The sequence below is a fragment of the Pleurodeles waltl genome, chromosome 8, assembly GCF_031143425.1.
Source record: "Pleurodeles waltl isolate 20211129_DDA chromosome 8, aPleWal1.hap1.20221129, whole genome shotgun sequence".
Classification (NCBI taxonomy): Eukaryota; Metazoa; Chordata; class Amphibia; order Caudata; family Salamandridae; genus Pleurodeles; species Pleurodeles waltl.
In genome coordinates, this window is record NC_090447.1 from 692419064 (window position 1) to 692440288 (window position 21225).

Sequence of the window (21225 nt, forward strand, 5' to 3'; positions counted from 1 at the left end):
ACACTGGATCTGATAACAGCTGCGTGATATTTTAACCTTTTGAAACTGTTTGTTAAAACTTCTTATTGTGGTCATTTGCACTTTAAATTAGTTAGTTGGGAGGTTGTTAGTCAAGTCATGTGCTTGGCAACTACCAGAAAGCACCTATGCTGCTTAAACAGCTGGTTTGCACGTCTGCACCTTAAGTCACCTCTGTCCCACTATGCCCTGCCGAATAAGCTGTCATAAGCGGGATAGGGTGTTATCCAAGGCACGGTTACCAATTATCGATACCAAGGCTAGCCTGGCATTCTGGAACTCCAAGCCAAAGCTGAATGCGTGACCCAAAGACACGTGAATTACTTTTTCAAATGTTATAAAATAGTGTGTTGAATCTCCTTTATTTTGTACACTCACACTTTAAACAAGATCTTTGATGAGGCCCCTAGGCAAGCCATGTGCTCCCTAACCCCTAGACAGCAGTCATGTTTTTCTGTATTTTAACTCAGCTTAACTCGTTTGGGGCCTATACGTCCTTAACGGCATAAACGGTAGTTGCTTCCATATCTATGTCTTTTTATGAATTTTAATCCTTGACCTTCTTTTGTAAGATCTTACTTAATCAAATACATATAAAGAATATTGTATTGTATTCCTATAGGTGGTACTGTTTACAGTGCCAAAAAGCCCCTCAGGGTATTGAGGCACTCAGCCACATAATAATCAAAATTAATCATATTTATTACAGCAATGAGAGAGAAGAAACTGTAAACATAGATTTAGCAACAAGAGTTAGGAAGAGAAATAAAACTCAAACTGAAAATTAAGCTACACTAACCACTTAAAATGCATGTTACCCCCTTTGTAAACATATTTGCATGCATATTAGATTACTTAAAAAAACACCAATTAAAGCAAATGCGGCCCTCAGGCGACAGTAGGAAAGATACAAATAAACTTTGTTACTTTATAGGAGTAACAGAGTAACCACATCCAAGCATATAGGTTGCACCATCACAGACAATGGTACACACCAGACACCAAAGCTTATCACATAAAGTGAACAATGCGAGTACTAATTTAAGACATAGGGATGGATCACTAGGAAGTTAAAGGAGTGCTTGCTCCAAACCTCTTTCATCACTCTAATATGAAAACAGGATTCTATGGTAAGTAATATGTGGCAAAAAAAAGTTTGTAAACATTTGTGGAATGTTATTTTGTTGTGATGGTCATTTGTTCTTTTTTGTGCTTTTGTACTGCAGTACTGTAATGTGATTTTGTAGTGTTGTAGTGCGTTTTAGGTTCTGGTTTGACTGTTATGTTGTGATGTATCCTTTTACATATTAAGGTCTGAATTGAAGAAAAGTGGCACTGCATCCAATGCAGTGCCACTTTTCTTGCACCCCTTAGCGCCCCACTACCGCTACCATGTTTGAGCTGTGTTTAATATTCTTCACACCATGACACAGGTTAGGGGCAATAGCCTCTAAATTTTGGACACTAGTGATGTACTGTGCAGGATCAGCGCTAAAAGTTTGGCGCTAATCCTGCAGAGTACATAGGGCCCATTAAAAACAATGGTATGCCCTCTTTCAACGCCTGCTGTATGCAGGCGATAAAAATAGCCGCTAAAAATGGTGCAGTGGAATTTCTTAGATTCCACTGCACCATTTTTACGGTCCCCCTAACATGGGAACGACCCCCTTGCATACATTATGCCTGGCGCAGGCATAATGTGGTGCAAGGTGTTACAAAGTGGTGCAATGCATGCCTTGCGCCACTTTGTAAATATGGCACGGCGAATTTAGCCTTGTTGAGCCACATTAGCGTCATAATAAATTACACTAATATGGCACAAGAAGGCTCTAGGCCCTCCTAAATCTGGGCCTAATTGGGTTATGTTACTTGTGTCTGTTATTGTGTGAGTCTCATTTGTTTACTTTAGAGATGACCACAAATGCTACTACATTTACAGCCAAAATGTGAATATGCTGTAAAAGTTTATGTGGCAAGCAACGATTTACCACTGTCTTAGGAAGTAAAATAGCAATGCTCAAAGTCTTCAACTTCATAAGACACCAGTCATCAACAACTGTGCAGAGACCATATTTACCTTTGTGCCCCCGTTGCTCAATTTATGTGATATGAACCCTTTGTACCTGCCTCTGTTTTAGGCTGACAGGTGTCTTAAACAGCGGAAGAGTTGGAGCAGCACTATTTTACCACTGTAGACGTGGGAAATTGTTGTTGGTCACAGGAGCTTGATTGGAAAGTAGCAGCATTTGTTGACATATCTAAAGTAAACCACGGGACATAACGTGATAAAATACATAAGGCAGTTTAGTAACAATTAAAACATAACACGTTAAAACGCAACAAAACAGTCAACACAGAATGTAACATAGCCACAGAATAATACAACATCACGTTGCAACACTAGAGTACAAAACACAGAGTAGAACAAAAACAGAGCACACCATCATAATGTGAATTTTCTCTAAACACTAAAAACGTGAATGAAACATTTAGTAAGGCAAGCTGTTTACATGATAATCAGTATTTTCTCTCTTAATGCCTTTGAAAACGCGCATACGTACTTTTTCCTGTCTTTTTATTTGACGAAGCACACGAAGCATATGGTACTGTTCAGCGTTAAAACATTTTATCAAATGCAGGTTTAGCATTGTAGACAGGAAGCACGTTTCCTGGCTTCACGGTTGGTTACGACAGGATGTCTTTAGGGGATCACTTTAAACGAAAACATGCCACATCACTCAATTGGCCACATTCTCTTTGTTCCTAGCCGAAACATTTGCTGCCTTATTACATACATATCTGATTTTTAAAACGAAAATGCACACACGTCTTATTTGAAAAAAAAATCTCTCGCTGGTGCCTGAGGGCATAAGCGCATTAAACGAACTGTTCTTAGTTCTTTGAGTTTTTAACCTGTCTCTCGCTGTCTTCAATATAAATTATATGATGCGGAAGGTGATTACATTAAAAAATATGTAAATAAATATGCTGTGAGAGTTCATTTTCTATCTACCTTTATGAATTTTCGATTGTCTTTCCCTCTTCTTGTTTTGTGTACCTTTGTTTGTCTGCTTTTCACCTTGTGGCTGCTAGTTTACCCAAATGACTAAAGTCAGGTGAAATGCATAAAAGCTGCTAGCAAAGAGAGACATTTCTACATTTGTCACCTTTTGTAAATTCCATTTGGCCAGTTGCTAAAGGTTTTATTACATTCAGTTGTGCAATATATGGTTTTAAACACTGCGCCACCTAGGTTAAGTAGCAGCTAGCATTTGTAAAGCTTATAGCTCATGCTTTTATTTTTTAAATAAACATGTTTTTTTATTGATTGGCCAAATTATGCATGCGGTTGTGTAGAATGGAAGGGTGAATGGGATAGTGACTAACGCTCACTCACCAACCTAGGTTGCAAGAACCACCATTGGGGACGCTGAGGGGGGAGGGGAGGTAGTTCCCATTGTGTCAAATGATTAGGAGCATTATCACACCGAAAATATGCTTCAGTTATACCGCTACTCCATCTGCCAAACATAGTTATATACTATATATATTTTTCTATGATGCTATTGTACTCGATTGTTATATTTGATTGGTAATATTTTTTCTCAGCAATTTTGGCGATACATACAGTCTTACTGTGTTTCACAGTTACAGTTTACCTGTCATTGTTGCGCATCTTTACACATTTTTAGATGACGACGAACGTTTGATGTATTTACTATGGTGTATGTTGAATGACGTGATGTGTGCATTCCTCATATTTTGGGCTTAACAGCACCCATTTCAAAGGAGCGAGCCAAAATGTGGTGGCTGTTAATAAAGTATTTTGAATTTGCAAATCTTGAGATCGCGTTCCATTTCGCTATTGGAATTTGGGCTTTTCTCACTGGACGAGTTGAGGGCGGCTATAACTTCTTGAGAGGCAACACATAGGGAAGATATATATATATATACATGAATTCATTGATTTTTACTTTACATTTTGTATATTTGTCTATATATAAATGTTTTGTCATAGTGGTGCTAGAAATTATTTATGATTTACAAAATATATATATACATTTTTTTATATTTTTTTTTTGCATATTGTTGCCAGTAATTGAAAAAACAGATGTTTATTTTCAAAATAGGATGATATAAGGGATCATATGAAATATATATAATGTGACATTTAGGTTTTTGATTTAAGTGTATGGACAACCTTTGATAGTTTGAATTGAAGACTATTACGTTACAATATGGCCACCTTATTGCAAAATTCTTTGGTTACATTGTTGAAATCAAAGAAGGACAAGAAGAGTTAAATACATAGGTGTAAAAATGTCAGCCAATGTCCAGTTGAAGGCTTTTGCCGAAACGCGTCAACATTTGGCCGGGACAGCGTGTGTGTGTTGTTCGGTTTGGGCACATAATTGATTATTAGTAATTACATTTTTGAAGTGCCTTTTTTCTATTTTTGTCTGCCTTTATGAATTTGTTCAATAAATGAAGCTGTCGATTTTTTCCAATGAATGACTTTTTGAATTGTGTTCATTCTCTATTCTTTACGAGCTCTTAGATATTGTGCAGCCTTTTGGTGCTTTACTGGGTTGCACCGTTTTTTGGAATACAATATATATATATATATATATATATATATATATATAAAAAAGAGTTGTCCTAAACGAAAGCACACTCACAATAGGTCGTTGAGGAATATATCAAAGCCAGCAACTTGCAGAGAATTCTTTGCCATTTTCATTATTTCAGGCCTTATATTTTCAAGCATCTCTGGACACGTGTTTCTGGATTCGTCCCTTCAACAGCAGAGAACAAACATTTCCTTCCTTTTTCAAAGGCCAACTGTCTGGCTGCTCAGCAGATTTAATTGCAAATGCCTGATCGTTCAGCTTTAAACCAGTTCTGTCCTAGTGAACCTCAAGTGAGCTGCAAAGTGCATCCCGGTAAAGGTAGTCCTGCACATTTTAAAATTATAGCCCAAGTGGGTTGCTGAAGCCAAACAAAATAATAAAAACACAGTTCATTGCACCCGGGGCGAGTCCAAAGTAAGAAAATCGATTTTGCTGCCATTGTTCCAACCTGCTGCTCTGAAAGTGACCATTCATAAAGTCACACATAGATCTGCTCCTTCATGCAGTGGTGCATATTTATCTTTCACGCTGGGGAAAGCTGTGAGTGGACAGGGGAATCCATTCCCACACACTAAAGAGTATGGTTATTTTCCCAAAGAGAGGTGTCAGTGGGAAGGCTAGTACTTGTTATTCTTAGTATTGAATAGTGAGGTCTTACATGTGAGGTGAGTAGCATCCCCACCCTACTATGCATACTGTTGAGCCTAGAAAAGGTGCAAATGGAGGGGCAGTGTCCTTTACACCTTATTCTATACACTAGTTATCTTCATGCAAGGTTTAAGTGAAGAAGACAGTCCCTCACCATAGTCCAGTAGTGGGGATTATTAGCAATAACTATTGCAATGACAGAAAATGTAACATTTTCCTCTAAAGTATTTTCATGATCTTGCAAGAGTCTCACAGGATAGTAGGCACAAAAGTGTGAAGGGGTAGCAAAAATCGGGTGCATATTAATGATACCTATTACAACAGGATATGTTCAGTGAAAATGCAAATTTGATTATAAGAGTATGGACTTGTGAGACGCTTGCAAACACAAACACTTCCCCCTTGCAGTGGACACGGCAGACTTTGTGCCTGACTCTTGCGAGAGGTTTGCGAGAATCACCCATGCTATGTATGGGAGCATCATGGTTCTCTCAAGTGCCTCATGAGAGTCATCAAGAAGAAAAAAAGGTGTACATAGTATAAACAACAAACATAATAAAAGCAAAAGGTAGCTCTGAAAAGGGCTTTTTCAAGTAACATTTTGAACTACTGTAATTATTTGCTTTTTTAACATTTTTAACTTTTTTGAATTTTTTTAAATGGATAGAACAAAAGCAAGAAACTGTGAGTAAAAAAAATATCCTTCAAAACAAAGAGGAGAAAAATGTAAAAAAAAAAAAAAACTACTGCCAAGCTGGGCATTCATGATTCTGAACAAGGCTGTTCCATGTACCCTTGCCTGACTCAGAAGAAAAAAAGATTTCCCTGCATAATCAGCAAAAAGAGGCTTTGTTCAGATATGCAGGGTTGTTATTTGCTTGACCGATGACCACCTTGGCAGTGACAGTGTTACTAGGTTGAAAAGATTTGGATGACCTTGATGAGTCTTCAAGCTCTGCAGCATGGGCTAACTCGGCCTGAACAAGGCACTCAGGGTCCATAGCAATCAAACGTCACCACATCTGGTAATCAAGGAATATTTCTTGTTCCGGCTGCCCCCACCAAACTCTTTTTTCATACCTTACAAATTTCATATTTGGCAGATATTTTCTTCCCACCAGGCCTCATCTGAAAAAATTGCCAGACCAAACCCTCCTTTAGTGGCTGAGGTGGCTGACTTGCAGCAACAGGTATAGGGTTCTCATCTGAATCAGAAAAAAATCAGCAAAGTTAGAGAGGTATCCAAAGAGACACAATCACAAAACAAAAACAATAGGCAAAGGATGCAAAAAAGGAATATTTCTTTGCTAAATAAAGACATCCATATGAACCAATCACAATCCATCCTTGGCATGTGTTTTCTCTCCTGGGCATCTAATGGGTATCTCGCACTAGGCCAGCGAGATCGTAAAAAGCAGAGAACTTTCTTATTCTCTTAACTGCAACAATACATCAAATGCATCTACTTTAAAAAACACTTCTCATGTCTTACTTTCTTAAACTGTAAAAATACACTGTTCTGAACTTAATTCCAAATGTACAATCTTGCAAGCGGGTCGCAAGAGCCAGACAGGAAGTGCAGCCCTGGGTAGGCACAGTAAACAGACACAGTTCTTTACTTGTTATTAGGAAGTTTAATTTTTTCTGACCACCAGCCATCTTTGCTATTTGAGGTTGCCGATAATTTAGTGCTGTCCCTAATGTCACAGACGTCATCAATATGTGACAATATATGCATTATGTTAACTAAAGTACTAATAGTTTGAATGTAGAAAGATGCAATGGGAAAATGTTTTAACTGTGCATTCATTTAAACTAGTGTTTGAAACCCTGGTGGTATCACTTATCAATCAAATGTTTGCAAGATTTAATTGATATGATGTCAGAATTTAGATTTTGGGCTGACAGAAAGTATTGCAACAATATTGAATTTCTAATGATTAATTATTTAAATAGGTGTGCAAAAATAGAGAAATGCAGTGTTGCTTTACATCAATTGGAATGTACTAGTAGAATCTTTTTAAACCAAATGTAACATGCATATTATTGAAGCATTATTAACGTTGAATTCCTAAGTTTGCATATCAAAAGTGTGCTTATTAAACTGAATGAATGAAAATTTATTTTATTAGTTAATTAAAACCATAAAAACTTTTCTTTCCACATAAACATTTAACAAAAACAATACAATAAGGTAATACAGTGCAATAAAAAGTCCTGAGTTTGAAATGAAATAATATGTAAAATTTCCCTTCCACATAAAAATTTAACAAAACAATAATAGTGCAATAAGGCATTACTAGTAGTGGGGAGAGGTGGCGTGGTATCTTCTATTGATTTTGTTTTCCCCTACTTGAGTACGATTGTTGGTACCAGACTATATTATGGCACTGGCTAAGCATCCCGCCATGCTGCCTAAGAGCCTTCCCTACTTTAAGCGGTTCTGAATGAATGAGATTAAAGTGGTTTTGTTATCCTTGTTGCCCTCCTTATGACTGGGTTGTTTCAAGAAGCTGAGATTTTGAGCGAGAACATTTCCAAAAATTGAACCAGCCTAATGTTCAGTATTGTATTTCGTGGGTAGAAAGCTTCAATTAGTGCCTGTCTGCAGGATCTGATCCTTAAACCACTTAATTATTTTTTCAGTAAAAGTCTTCTTTCAACCGCCAAAGCTGGACAGATGCAGACCACGTGCACCAAGTTTTCTTCTGCTATGTGACATAGACAGCACTCCTGGGATCCTACTTGCTGCTCCTTCTTCCATTTTGGCATGAGGTCTAGCGTGGGAGTTCACCCAGAGTCTAAGAAAGCATTGCTTGATTTTCCGTGAATAGGGGCCAGCCATAAGTAGTGATTCTTTAAACGTTTTATAAGAGTTGAGGATCAACCAGCTGTACGCCCTTTTAGCCAGAGAGGCTCTGTCTTTTATCCAGCTCTGTAATTTGCTAGCTTTATTCACAGCTTTGTGAAAAGCTGGGATGGGGAGAGACTGGTCCCATGCCTCATCTAAGTTCAGCAGACTATTGCTCTTTATTAGATACCTTAAGTAATTGCAGTTCCCTCTTTCTAGGATAATTTCCTGCCAGACTAAATTAGCTAAAGACCCTTTTGAAGCGCGGCTCAATTTGTAACAGCATTTAAGGTATGCCGCGGGTCGGGCTAGCGACTGCTTGACCAGTTTAAATTCCAGTCTGACCTGGGCTGGCGATGCGCGCCCAGGGAGCCGAAAAACACACTTATAGGTCTTTATCAGAAGGTTATCCAAGAGACCTACTTCCATCCCCCTCATTATTTCGGTCCCATGTGTGAGAGTTGAAAGTAGTTTCGCTCTCATTACAGTTGTTAGTGGGTTCAGAGCATGACCACAAATTGAGTTTGCCAGCTTACAAAAGGCGTAAGTAAGGGCCTGCAACTTGATTTTTAAAGCTTCTTTTTGTAGCGCGTAATTACCTATGGCATCAACCACAACTCCTAAGTATCTATATGAACTTACTTCCTCTAGGGTCTTCCCATTCAAGTGCCATTTACGTTGGCTAGTCGGCCTGCGGTTTAGGGTAATATTTTAGATTTTTTATGATTGATTTCTAATTTGTTAGATCCTGAGTATTCTTCTAATGCGTTTAGCAGTTTTTGCATGCCTATTCTGGTGTTACTAATTAGTAATAGGTTATCTGCATATAGCATATTGGATACTTGTTGGCCGCCCAGGGAGGGAGGATGGGATGATTGATCATTTAACTTGGCAGAGAGATCTGCTATGTACAGGTTGAAGAGTGTTGGGGGCCAATACACAGCCTTGCTTAACACCGACTGTTGTTTTAACTGCCCTGGATAGGTTAGAGCCTCCCCCCAATTTAACCTTTACCCAAGTATCAGAGTAGATCATTTTGATGGTATTTAAGATAGTATGTGGTAACCACCACAGTTGTAATTTGGCCCACAATTTGCCGCGGGGAACACAGTCAAAAGCAGCTTTAAAATCAACAAAATATAAGTAGGTCAGTGTCCCTTTTGCTTTTGCTCTGTTGATGATCAGTCCCAGTGCCATAAGATTTGTTAATGTTCCTTGGTGAAGCCGGTTTGATTTAGGGGTAAAATATTTTTATCTGCGATCCAGGCTTCTAGGTGTTTTAGCACACAGGATGAGAAGTACTTGAGGTCAACATCTAAAAGAATGATTAGTCTGTAGTTGCTTGGGGAAGCCGCGTTCCCACCCTTAAATATGGGGTGGATTATAGAGCCTTTCCAAGATGCTGGGACAGAGCCTGTTGTAAGCACATCGTTGAACATTGCAGCCAGGAAATTGGCCCATCTTTCCGTTTCCTGTTTAAATAATGCTTGCTGTAACCCGTTTGGGCCAGGGGCACAATCCGTTCGTGACTTCCCAATGATTTTTAATAGTTCTGTTGCAGTAAATTTAAAAACTTCAAGAACATTGGGTTCCCAGTTAAAAGTGTGCCCCTGGATTTGAGGACCTTCTTCGTTGGTCAGTTCTTTTAGATGGGACTTTAAGTGGGATACCCATGCTTCCTCTGTTAAGTTAGCATTATTACCTGCTTTTGAACCCTTGTCCATTGTATTAATGATTTTCCAAAATCTTTTGGAGTCAGATGTTTTAGTCGCAAAATGTAATTTGGCCCAAAGGGCCTCCTGCTGGAGTTTTTTGAAGGTCCCTAGATTCCTTTTGAACTATTTCCTTTGCTCTCGCAAAGCGGACAGTATTGGCCCATCGTCTGGGCATTTACGCAGTAGCCTTAATAGTTTACCTACAGCTGCTTTCCTTCTGCGCACTGGCTGTGGCATAAGTAGACATTGGCGATGATTCAGTTGTGCTCCCTTATTTGTGTTGCTTAAGGAGTCTTTTTTTAAGAGATCGGAGGCAAAGCTCCCCCAGACCATTGTCAACTTTGCCCCACTTGTGGCCATTAAATCTAGCTTTCGTAGAGCCTCTTCTGCCTGGCTTTCAATGGTGTCTGAGGACCATTTGAGTCTCTTTATATTTTCGGTGCCCCTTTCCCCGATTAAGGCTACCGCTTTTTCTGGCTTTTGTGGTGATGCCTGGATCCCAAATACCTGTGGCTTATGATCGCTTTCCGTACGGTCCATGATACTGAAGGCATTTACTAACGTATACAATGCAGGGGACACCAGTGTGTAGTCTAGATAGGAGACTGTTTTCCTAGAGGATCTTGTCCATGCCGGTGGGATGTCTGGCGACTTCCGCCTGTTTAGCACTAAGAGGCCTACCGATTCACAAGTGCGTATAAAACTCTCTCCTAACTTGTCTTTCCTGTGTTTTTTTGGGAGGATCTGACTGGGCATCCTTGCCACTGTTTGAATATCGTCCTCACTGGGGTTGTGGAAAAGGCAGAGATTGAAGTCGCCCGTCATTAGCCAAAATGCCGATTTTACTGTGCTTTTTATCCTTAATAGTTGAGTTAATAATTTGATTGCTTTGGTTTTTACATTTTTTGTATTGATGTATGGATTGACCAGGATCAGTGGTTCCTGTGTAGTTTTCCCCCAATCGTCCAGCCGGAGTAGTTGAAAGGATTGATCTTCCTCCTTGTACTCAGAGATTTTTACTAGGATGTTCGTATTAACATAGATAGCTAGGCCTCCCTTCGACCTACCGGGCCTATTGGTTTTTGTAACTGGGCTAAGATATTCTGTGAATCCGATTATTGGTATTGATTTCATTGCCCAGGATTCCTGTAAGAGTAGAATGTCGAATTAACTAAAGAAGTTTGTTACTGCAGGGTCCTCCAACTTTGCCCGTAGGCCATCTACGTTCCAAGAACAAATGGATAATATCCCTTGTACAGGTTGATCATTAATTATTCAACTGTTGCCCATCGGTCCTGGGGGTGAAGCCGCCACTGCCCATTGCCTTTCCGGATGCAGTTGCTGACCCAAGACCACTCTTTTCCTCCCTTCTTCTCTCCATATTTGGACTCTCAGTGGGTGCTTAGGTGGTCTCATCTCACTAGACCTTTCTTCAGTGGGTCTACTGGCCTGATGGACTCCTTTCAAAACCGACCATGTACCTTTAGGTTTTCCCAGGTGTTGTGAGTCTAGTACCGGGGTTGGATATCGCTCTCCTTTGTAGATGGCCACCTCAATGCCCCAGGCTTTCAGTAGGTCCTTCCTTTCCATGATCCGCTTTGGGATATCCGGTGCTGAGAAGATAGTGATTGTTGGATCCGAGTGTTGGTTGCCTCTCGCTTTAATAAATTTTATTGCAGCAAGGTCATTCAATGCTACAAACTGTAAGTCCGTTAGAGCTTTTATGATTCTTAAAATAGCAGAACGATTAAGAACGTCTGTGGGGGACCTGGAGGTGAATTCTGGGATCCAAAGCAGCTGAAGGGTGGAATCCTGAGTATTCGTACCTATTACAGATGACTGGTTTTGCTCTATGTGCTCTATGTGCTGGTTTTGCTCTTTATAGCCTTCCTCCCACTGGCAGGTACCAGATTTGTAACCCTTGGTGCCCACATTTGCCAGTGTTAGTCGGTGGAATGCGCAGGTGTGGTGGGTTTTGGGTTTATTCTCTGCTGACCCCTTCTGGGGGTTGTTCTTGTGACCATGATTGTGCTAACTGCTGAGGGTGGCCTCAAAGGAGACCTTGTTAACTGAGTGGAGCCTGTTGAATCGGGGAGAGTTATTCCATCTGCTGTTATGTTAGGGCTTGTGCTTGTGCGGGTGGAAATGACACTATTGTACCTTCCACTTGACGTCACGTGATGCTTATTTGGTTCCTCTGGGCTAATATCGGCGGTTTTTATAGTAGTTAGTTGATGGAGTTGTGCGGACTTCCTTCCTTTCCTTGCCCGCTTTCGTTCTCTTTTTGATAAAGTCCGGGTTATAGGAAACTCAGGGTTCCCAGGTTTATTGACGGTTTGTAGCGAAAGATCCATCGAATCCATACTAAGGCTTGTTAGTGGGCGGCTTTCAGCCAATGTTCTTTACTCATTTGTAGTCGATGAAGCCAGCGTTAGGGAGGAAAGGGCCTGGTGGCAAGAGGTTTAGTACATGTGTGTTCATCCTTCCGGATGGAGCAGATTTCTTGCAGTATTCCCTCTAGGATTTGCGGTAGTTGATATATCTTATCTACTACCTCCTTGCAGGAGCAGATTGTAAAGTCATTAGAATGATTGACTTGCGCCCTTGTTATTAGGGCGTTTAATTTTTCCAACTTGCTGTCAACAAATATTGCCAATGTGTTTAACAAGTCAACTTGAATGTCCATTTTATTTGAATATAATTGCAGCGCCATGACCTTTGCTTGCATTGAGTTTAGGATCGCAGTCCACATTTCTTCAGACATGACTGCCACCGGGGCTTGTGTCTGTGAGACGGGCTCTTGGTTTCCACTTGATATTCCTTCAGTTATCTTTACTTTGTGGGGGACTTTCTGTGCAGATGACACTATTTCTGCCTTTGATGATCTGCTTGGAGAGACCTGTTCTGGAACCCAAGACTCCTGTTCTTCATCTTCACAATCGTACATCGGAAAGGAGTGGAGTTTGGGGCTTTGACAGAAGGGGCCACCTTCCTGGGATTCTTGTTCTAAGTGTTCTGCGATTGCTACCAGCTCTGAGTCCAGGATGGGTAGCTTGGCTGGGCTGGACGTTCGTTGATACTTAATGGCAGCTGGGGGTTTGTTACTTAGGATTATATCTTGCCTGAGATTGTAGGGGGCTCCTGTTGCCGTGCGCTGAATCCGAGGGTATTCCACAGCTAACCCTCCTAGGGGTCTTGGTGCCTTTGGTGGACTGGGTCCGGGGGCCTCAGGGCGGCGCAGCCCCTAGTTGCCAGTCCTTACTGCTACTCCTTACTGCTCCTGCCCCGGGCTGCCCGGTCCTGTGGGCAAAGTCAATCTGGCCAAACCAGCAGGCAGGGGCTGGAGGAGGAGGGCTGGGGGGGAGGTTTGAGGCCCAATGGTCTGCCACAGGGGCAGGAGGGGTTGGAGAGTGCTGCGCAACCTGGTGGGAGAAACCAGTACCCCCGCCTTTCTACCCCCTAGCCCTCCGCCTGCTGCTCACCTGCCTCTCACTGGGGAGTCGCGTCTCTGGCTACACCCCGGGTAGTGGGCAAGGCAGTGGGCAGGTAGTGGGCAGGCTTCTTTGTGCCCGAAGTCCTTGGGGGGTGTCCTCCCTCGCCTTTCTTTGCCTTCCCCTCGGATCGCGCTGTCCTCCGCCCTATGCCCCGCTGCAAGCCGCACCCATGATCGGGCCGCTTCCGCGGGGGTCCGCAGAGGGGTTGTGGTTGCCGCTCCTACTTCCCGTCGTCCTCCCAGAGCAGTGACGGTACAGTGACGAGTTCACCTACGGCAATGGCAAGCCGAGGAGGTCGGAGGTAGGTAGGAGGTCGGAGCCGCTTGGAGCCACTTGACCGCCTCTGCACCCTCGGCTGCTGCTGCTGTGGGTGTGTTCCCGGAACTGTATTAATTAAATGTATTGCTTTTATTCATTTGTGTTAGCCTAAGTGAGGCCTGTTAGTCTTGCTAAGTGCTATTGGATAATATCCCTTCAACATCATATAGACCGTCTTTCAAAGCTAATCAAATCGCTTTATGAACTTTAATATGTTGTTGACCAGTTGGGTTTTGAGCAAATCTCCGGAGTTCCTGAACCTTTACCAATGAAGAATTCCTGAATGAGAAGCCCCTTGGAGAGGTATCTTCCTCTCTGCTTTGTACCTTTGAGATGTCCCGCTAGAAATTAGAGATTTCCTCCCTAACCCACTGAAGACTCTTGATCGAGCTTCTGACATGCTGATACTTTCCCTTTTTACTTATCTTTTGCCTACCTTAGTTAGTACCTTGTTGCCTCACTTTGACTTTTTCCAAATTCTTTTTGCCCTTTTTGTCCTTTCTGTCTTATGCCTGCATGTGTTCCACCTCCCATACATAATTCCTTCATTTGACTATGGGAGGGTTGTCTCTTTGGTCAGCTGAAACTATTACTTAATGATTTGAAACTGACTCATGCTTGCTAAGCCTGAACAACGTCTATTTTCAATATCACAATTGATTTTGTTAATGTTTTGTGTTTACCTCATTGAATTATTAGTTTTCTTAATTTTAGCTTGCCTGAATCTATTTCATCGCCTTAGGCAACCCTTGGTGACTCTGTATCTTTATAATTTTGTCTTGAGAGTTGTCGACATGACTTTTAGGTTGAGTTTGTAATACATCCCTTAACTTTATTTCTGACTCGAGGTTTCCTTATGTGGCCAAATGGGTCATACTCTTTAAATTAATTTGTCTGTATTGAAATTGAGTTGTATGGTTCTACCTCACCACGTCACAGGGCCCAAAGGTCTGTCAGCCTTGATGGGCATTGATTCCTGCGAAGGACAAAAATGCTCCTGCAGATCTGGTAGCCGGGTATGGTTTGTCCCACAAAGGGGAGAGCCATTCCTCTGTACTCCTAGGGAGATAGAGTTGACCTATGTGATTCCCCAGTCCAAAAACTTCCCACCCTGAATTTTGTCCTATTGTATGTCCCAAAGACTGATGAGGTTCCAGCGTCATGCCTACAAGTAATGAATGTATGAGTATTAGTAAGGTTTTTCGCTTGCATTGCTTTTGGCCCGTAGATCAACCGTGAAGTGTGATGTTGTGAAGTGTTTTGAGGAGTCGTCATACTCATTTGATTGTGGCGCTTGTTGCTAAAAATTGTCCACGGTTGTTGGTGTTGTTGACGGGCCTGTTGTGGCCTAAGACCGGGATAACAAACAAATGTAGAAGACACTTGGTCAATTTATTGTCTGCTTTGAGGTACTTGTCATGAGATGTAATTCACAGTGCCAATAGTTTTTCTTGAGTGAGTGTGAGTTGTGGTTGGAATTCAGTGAATTTTGAGGGCCCTTGGAGAATCTGTACCAATCAGAGTGAGAATTGCTGGTCAAGTTTCACTCATTGCATAACTGTGAAGGCAAGTGTACCTCCATACAGCTTTGAAGTGTTTGAGTTCCTACCCTGTAGTGTGCAGACAGTTTGTTGGGTTTTGCTCGCAATATTTTGCATTAGTGATGTGTGTGAGTGATTGTGTGAGAGACAATTACGAAGCGACTGCAGCTGCTGAAAGAAGTGAGTGTGACATCATTTTGTGCTGTGCTGTGCTGGTATAAGTCAGATGGAGTGAAGCAGCGCTGGTATTGGTGGACAGTTCTGCGTTGCTATTGGTTGAGAACATTGTGAGAAAAGGATTGTGGGATTGAAATTACTTTCTGACCTTATCAAAAGTTATTGTGATTAATTGAATTTGATTAAAAATGAAGTTATTTAAAACTTTAAAGAGTGCATTAAATGGAGATGTGTTTATTCCAGTTAGAGAGGGTATCAAAGTCTAACTCGAAGGAATTCCAGACTATTATGTGCCATCTGTAAAAGGATTTTCTGCATGTTTGTGAACAGTGGAGCAAAATTGCTAAAAAAGAAGGTGCTTCGCATTTCCCTGTTATGGAACCTTTAATCTGAGAATTTTAGACAATTTGAGATGAATATTGTGTGACTTGAAACCGCCTCCAAGACCCGTACAGTTTGTAGCCGTTAGCATCTGAGAGCTCATAGCAAGAGAGAAAATGGCAAATGAAGAATACAAATGCAGAAATCAATTAAGACCCTTGCAAAGGCTAGATGGGATGCAGAGCGGAATATGTGGAGATCAAACATACTTGATGGAAGTAGAATGTATACACTATTTGAAATAAAAATGGTGAGAGCACAAAGTCTAAGGCTAAGAAAACGACAGGTAAGGCAGAATAGGCAACAAAGGATTAAAAGACTGTAACATATGAGAGCGGTTCAGATGACAAATTCAGTAATCAGCTCTTGATGAATCATCTGTCTCCTTATCATTCAGCTGAGATAGGAGCAAAAAATTGAGCAACTCAAAATGTAACCTCAAATGTTCCAACTGCCCCAGTTGCACGGACCCCAATTCAGGTAGTGCCAAGTGTGTCTGCACATCCAGTGACCCAGATTTCTGATGCAAATCAACCAAATCAAAGTGTTAACACAGTTCAGCACGTACCAAACCCAGTTGTGTAGCAGGTTGTTCCAGTTCCTAATGCAAATCAAAAATTGCAGACATCCTGTGTGAATCAGTCTATGCAAAATTGCATCCTGAATCAACCTGTGCCAGTGTTTAGTCCTGTTCAGACAATGCCAAATGTTACCCCAAGTCAAATAGGACACAGTTTTAGCACTTTCCTAAAAGAACAGAATGTAGAAATTACAAATCCTCAGAAACAGGCAAATTATATGGGTCCAGATGCATTAACAGTTCCCGTTGTCCCTTTATATATTTCAGGTACGTCTGGAAGCAATGCCTGTTTAATAAATGTCCCAACAGCTACTTCAGCTGGCATATCACCAATTGGTTTACAGAGATCAATATGTTCTAGTAATTCAGAGATGGAGAGAAGCAGTTCTCTTATCAGACCGTTAACCCCTATATGAATTGTAGATCCAATTCTAACAACAAGTCAGACAGGATTTACTCCTGATGTTAGGTTTCCTCAGGGAACTCCACTTACTTCAGCTGGGATATCACCAATTGGTATGCAGAGATCAATATAGTCTAATAATTCAGAAATGGAGAGAAGCAGTTCTCTTACCAGACCATTATCCCCTACATGAATTGTAGATCCAAATCTAACAACACGTCAGACAGGATTTACTCCTGATGTTAGGATTCCTCAGGGAACTCCACTTCCTTTTATGCCCAGACCTGATAAGATTCAAAATGTACATTGTAGCACTCAGCAAGGAGGAGTACCTGTTAACACGCCAGAGAGCATGTCAAACTTTATTGCCCCAAGTCAGAAGAATATGGGACAGCCAAAAGCAGAAGTATCACAGACAAATAATATCAGTTTGCAAGGTTTTATTGCACAGCAGCTAGCAGATTGGTTAAATAATTTGGGTCCACAAGGTGCAACAGGTGTAACAAAATGCAATGCGAGAACAGAAGAGACCCCAGAGATTGATAGATCAATGAATGTGTCCAGATTAAAATGAGAACTGAATAAAATGATTTTAGGGACTTTGGACACAGCCCAATCGGAGATTTACACAGAAGACGAACTGCAGTTCATGTGGAAAAACATTGTGCAGGACAGGCATATGAGAGATTAGCAGAGGTAGCAGAGAAATATGATGTGAATTTAGAGAAATCAAAACCCCTGAAGAGAAGTTGCAGACTGGAGTTTAGCACAGAAGACATAGCTGACATAGCTGACTTAAGATCTCCTGGAATGAAAATGTTTATTAAAGAATTGATTACATACTTTCAGAAATTGGGAGCTGTAGATAAGTGGGAAGGAAGATGGGCAAAGAAATTAGTTCAAAAGAAAGCAAAGCCAAGTGTGCATCTGGCAGGAGCAACTCAAGCTGAGGATAATGTAAAAATGATGCCCATGAGAGAAATACCAGGTGGATGTTATGTCCATGTACCCTGGAGTAGGAGAGATAGTTTGTCATTCACAGATTATCACCCAAGATAGAGAGAGAAACCAATGAAGTGGTACAAACAGACAGAGATTTGTGACATTTTAAAGATGTCTGAGAGGATGTTTTAAAAATATTTTTATTGCAAATGTTTAGAAAAAAAATGTTTGACCCCCCACAATACAAAAGGGATACACTACATGAGTAGTTTATGATACAGCCCTATATTACCAAGTTCGTGTCATTACTTGAGAAAAGAGGCAAAAAATACTAAAAATAAATAGATTACCTGAATCTACAACACATTAGGAAAAAGATGAGCAGGAAAAAGTTTGTACCATAACACCATGGAGGTGTATTACTCCAAAACTGAATAGTGCATAAAGCAATTAATGACAACATGAAAGCCATGAGAATACGTTAAAAGAGCAGTGGTTAGAACCAAGTGCATTGTATGATAATTTCCCAACATCTAATTACCCTAGGATTAAATGATACAGATAAGCAGCCTATCTCAACATATGGGTCCCAATTAACCCAAAATTATGGTGGGAAATATGAGTACCTACACCCTCTATAGCCCATTCATTAAGCCACTCAGCCAGAGGGTACCAGATCAGTAAACCTCTTTTCCTTGCTCTTTGTCCCTTTCATAAATACAGTGACTTTTCGAGGCTGTGTATTGCCAGCAGATGGGCCAACCATTGATGAACCCCTGGAGGCTTTGGGTAAGCCATGCCGAGGCAATGCAGAGCCTAAATACCGCCATAGCGACAAACTAAAATGAACTTGTTTGTTTGGAGACCCCTTCCTCTTGAATTCCAAGCAAAATCAGCGGGGTTAGGGATACCTTCAGCCTAAGTTAGCAATTAAGAAAATCTGAAATTCTGTCTTTAACCTGAGCCAAGTCCCAAACATGTGGATTAGATCTGCTCCAAAGAATTGACATTGTGGCCACCAGGTTCCTTTACCCCACCCACTTAACAATGTTCTCAGGTATAAAGTGTAGGTCAAAACAGGTTTTGTAATGTTGGACCTGGAGATTGAAGGTCCCAGGTTTCTCCTGCGATTTCACCAAGTGCTTATCGAGATCATCCTTCATAACTGAGTTCAGAATCTACTCTAGAAAACCCAGAGGGTCCCCCACCTTTCCTAAGGAAAAAATCCCAGACTTGAAGATATTTAAAAAACTCCTTTTGTCTGAAATTATATGCCATTCGGAGTTCCTCATAGGACATAATCCTAGTATAAGAGAAAAAATCTCACAGCTGATTAAGATCTTGCCCTTTCCAGCGGGACATATAAGGATTCCAAAATATATCTGGCAACATCAGATTGTTATACATTGGTCTATAAAAGTGAAACCATCCAATCCCCATATTCTTGTGGACTGCAGACCAGACCTTAAACACACATATAGACTTAAAGCAATCTTTCTTAAAATAACCAAACTCCATTTGCTGCCAGAGACAACCCCATGACCTCTTTCACAACAATAGCTCAAAGGGAGAGGGTATACGATCTATGGTGGTCAGTACTTCAACCTTATCTTGGAGCAAGATCATGCTGTGTTGGAGTATTGTGGCCCAATAATACAGTGTAAGGTTTGGTAGCATCCACGCTCCTCTTTCACATGGAAATGTGAGGAACTTCAGTGCTCTCCTAGATTTAGAGTATGCCCATAAACACCTAGATATAATACCATCAAATTTGTTTAACCATTGATTCGCCATCTCCAGAGGGATGGCTCAAAAAAAGTAAAGAATTTTACGGAGGAAAGCCATCTTCACATAATTGCACCTCCCTATGAGGGAAAGATGTAGATTGCTTAGCCTAGAAAAATTAGTTTTAGCTTTCCATGTTAGGGGTCCAAATTACAATTTTGTCCACATCCGATGAGACGTTGACCCCGAGAAACACGGCGTTCTCACCCAACCGGTTGTCCTGCAGGAGTATATTTTTATTAATTACCACTTTTGGCTTATCTTTATTAAGCAGGTATCCCAAAAATCTTCCAAAATGGCCAGCCTCCCGTTCAACCTTCCTTAAAGTGACACTGGGGTCAGGTGTAACTAATGTGATGTCATCCTCATATGCAAGGGTCTTTGTGTCCCACCCCTGAAAGCAGATTGGCCGGATTGCAGGGTTGGTATCCAGTCTGCCTAAAAAGGGGTCAATATCAATATCAAAAAGTAATGGGGAGCAGGGGCAACCCTGCCATGTTCCAAGTTGAATCCTGATTGCTTCTGATTCTCCACCCATTACAAAAATCTTAGCTACTGGTTCTTGATACACAGTCCTAATTGTCTGGAAAAATCCTGACCCTACACTGACTCTATGCACTGCGTTCCAAAGATACTGTCAGGATAACTGGTTGAATGCTTTTTCTGAGCCCAATAAAATCAGTGGAATAGGGTCTCCGGATACTGTGGAGGCATCGAAAAGTAAGATCACTCGCCGAATATGGTCAGCCATCTCTGCTGTCTGGGAGAGACTATTTTGCTTATAACCCGAGAAATACGGGTGGCGAGGATTTTAGAATAGATTTTGATATCTCCATTTATCAAGGTAATAGATCGGTATGAGCCGAGCTCATGCAGAAGTTTAATTTATTTGGCAAAGACTTTGGAGAGTTAACTCCACTACGTATTTGCCTTAAGAGATCCATCATATAATCTTTTAAACTGGCAGAAAAGACCTGTAAGAATTCAGTGGGAATACTATTGGTGCCAACCGCTTTACCCGACTGAAGACTGGCCATAGCATGAGTGATTTCCTTCCAAGAGAAGGGACCCACCAACAATTTGCAATCCTCCACGCTAAGTGATATGTGATTTGTTCCCAAAGTTAATGCACATCTGTTTCTGACCATATAGTGCATTTGGTATAAAGATTTTGATAAAACCTTTGAAAGGCAGCACAAATACCAGCAGGATCTGTGACCAGTCCTACTAAGGGATCTCTAACTTCCCTAATCTCAGTTTGTACCTGATTTTTTATGGTGCGTGTAGCAAGTAGGTGAGCTACCTGCACAATGTACTCATGATATTTCTCCTTCCAAGCAATATATTTATCAGCTGCCTTTTTGGCAGAAATGTCCATTATTGCAGCTGTAGCCCGTGCAATCCTAAGTGGAACCTCTACGATGTTGTCTCCGTATAAGGCAGATATAGCTAATTTTGCTTCTGCTACAAACAAAGCCACATAAAGATCCAAAATCCTTTGTTTTTCCCTTTTTTTGCAGTTCAGGCTAAATCGTAAGGTCTCCCCATGGACACCCACTTTAAACGCATCCCAGACAGCCTCGGTGGGGGCGCTACCTATATTTTTTTTCATTAATATCGGGATCCATTTATTAATGTATTCAATAAACTCATAATTCACCAGGAGAGCCGGCTCAAAGGTCCAAACAGAAGCCCTCCTGTCCCACTCCTTAGCTGCAATTTCTAACACTAATGGACTATG

At 41.1% G+C, this 21225-nt stretch overlaps 1 protein-coding gene across 2 annotated transcripts in view; it reads right to left on the minus strand.

Moving 5' to 3' along the window:
- Nucleotides 1–21225, minus strand: part of LOC138250219 (organic solute transporter subunit alpha-like) — a 531589-nt gene that overhangs the window by 450609 nt on the left and 59755 nt on the right. The window lies entirely within an intron of this gene.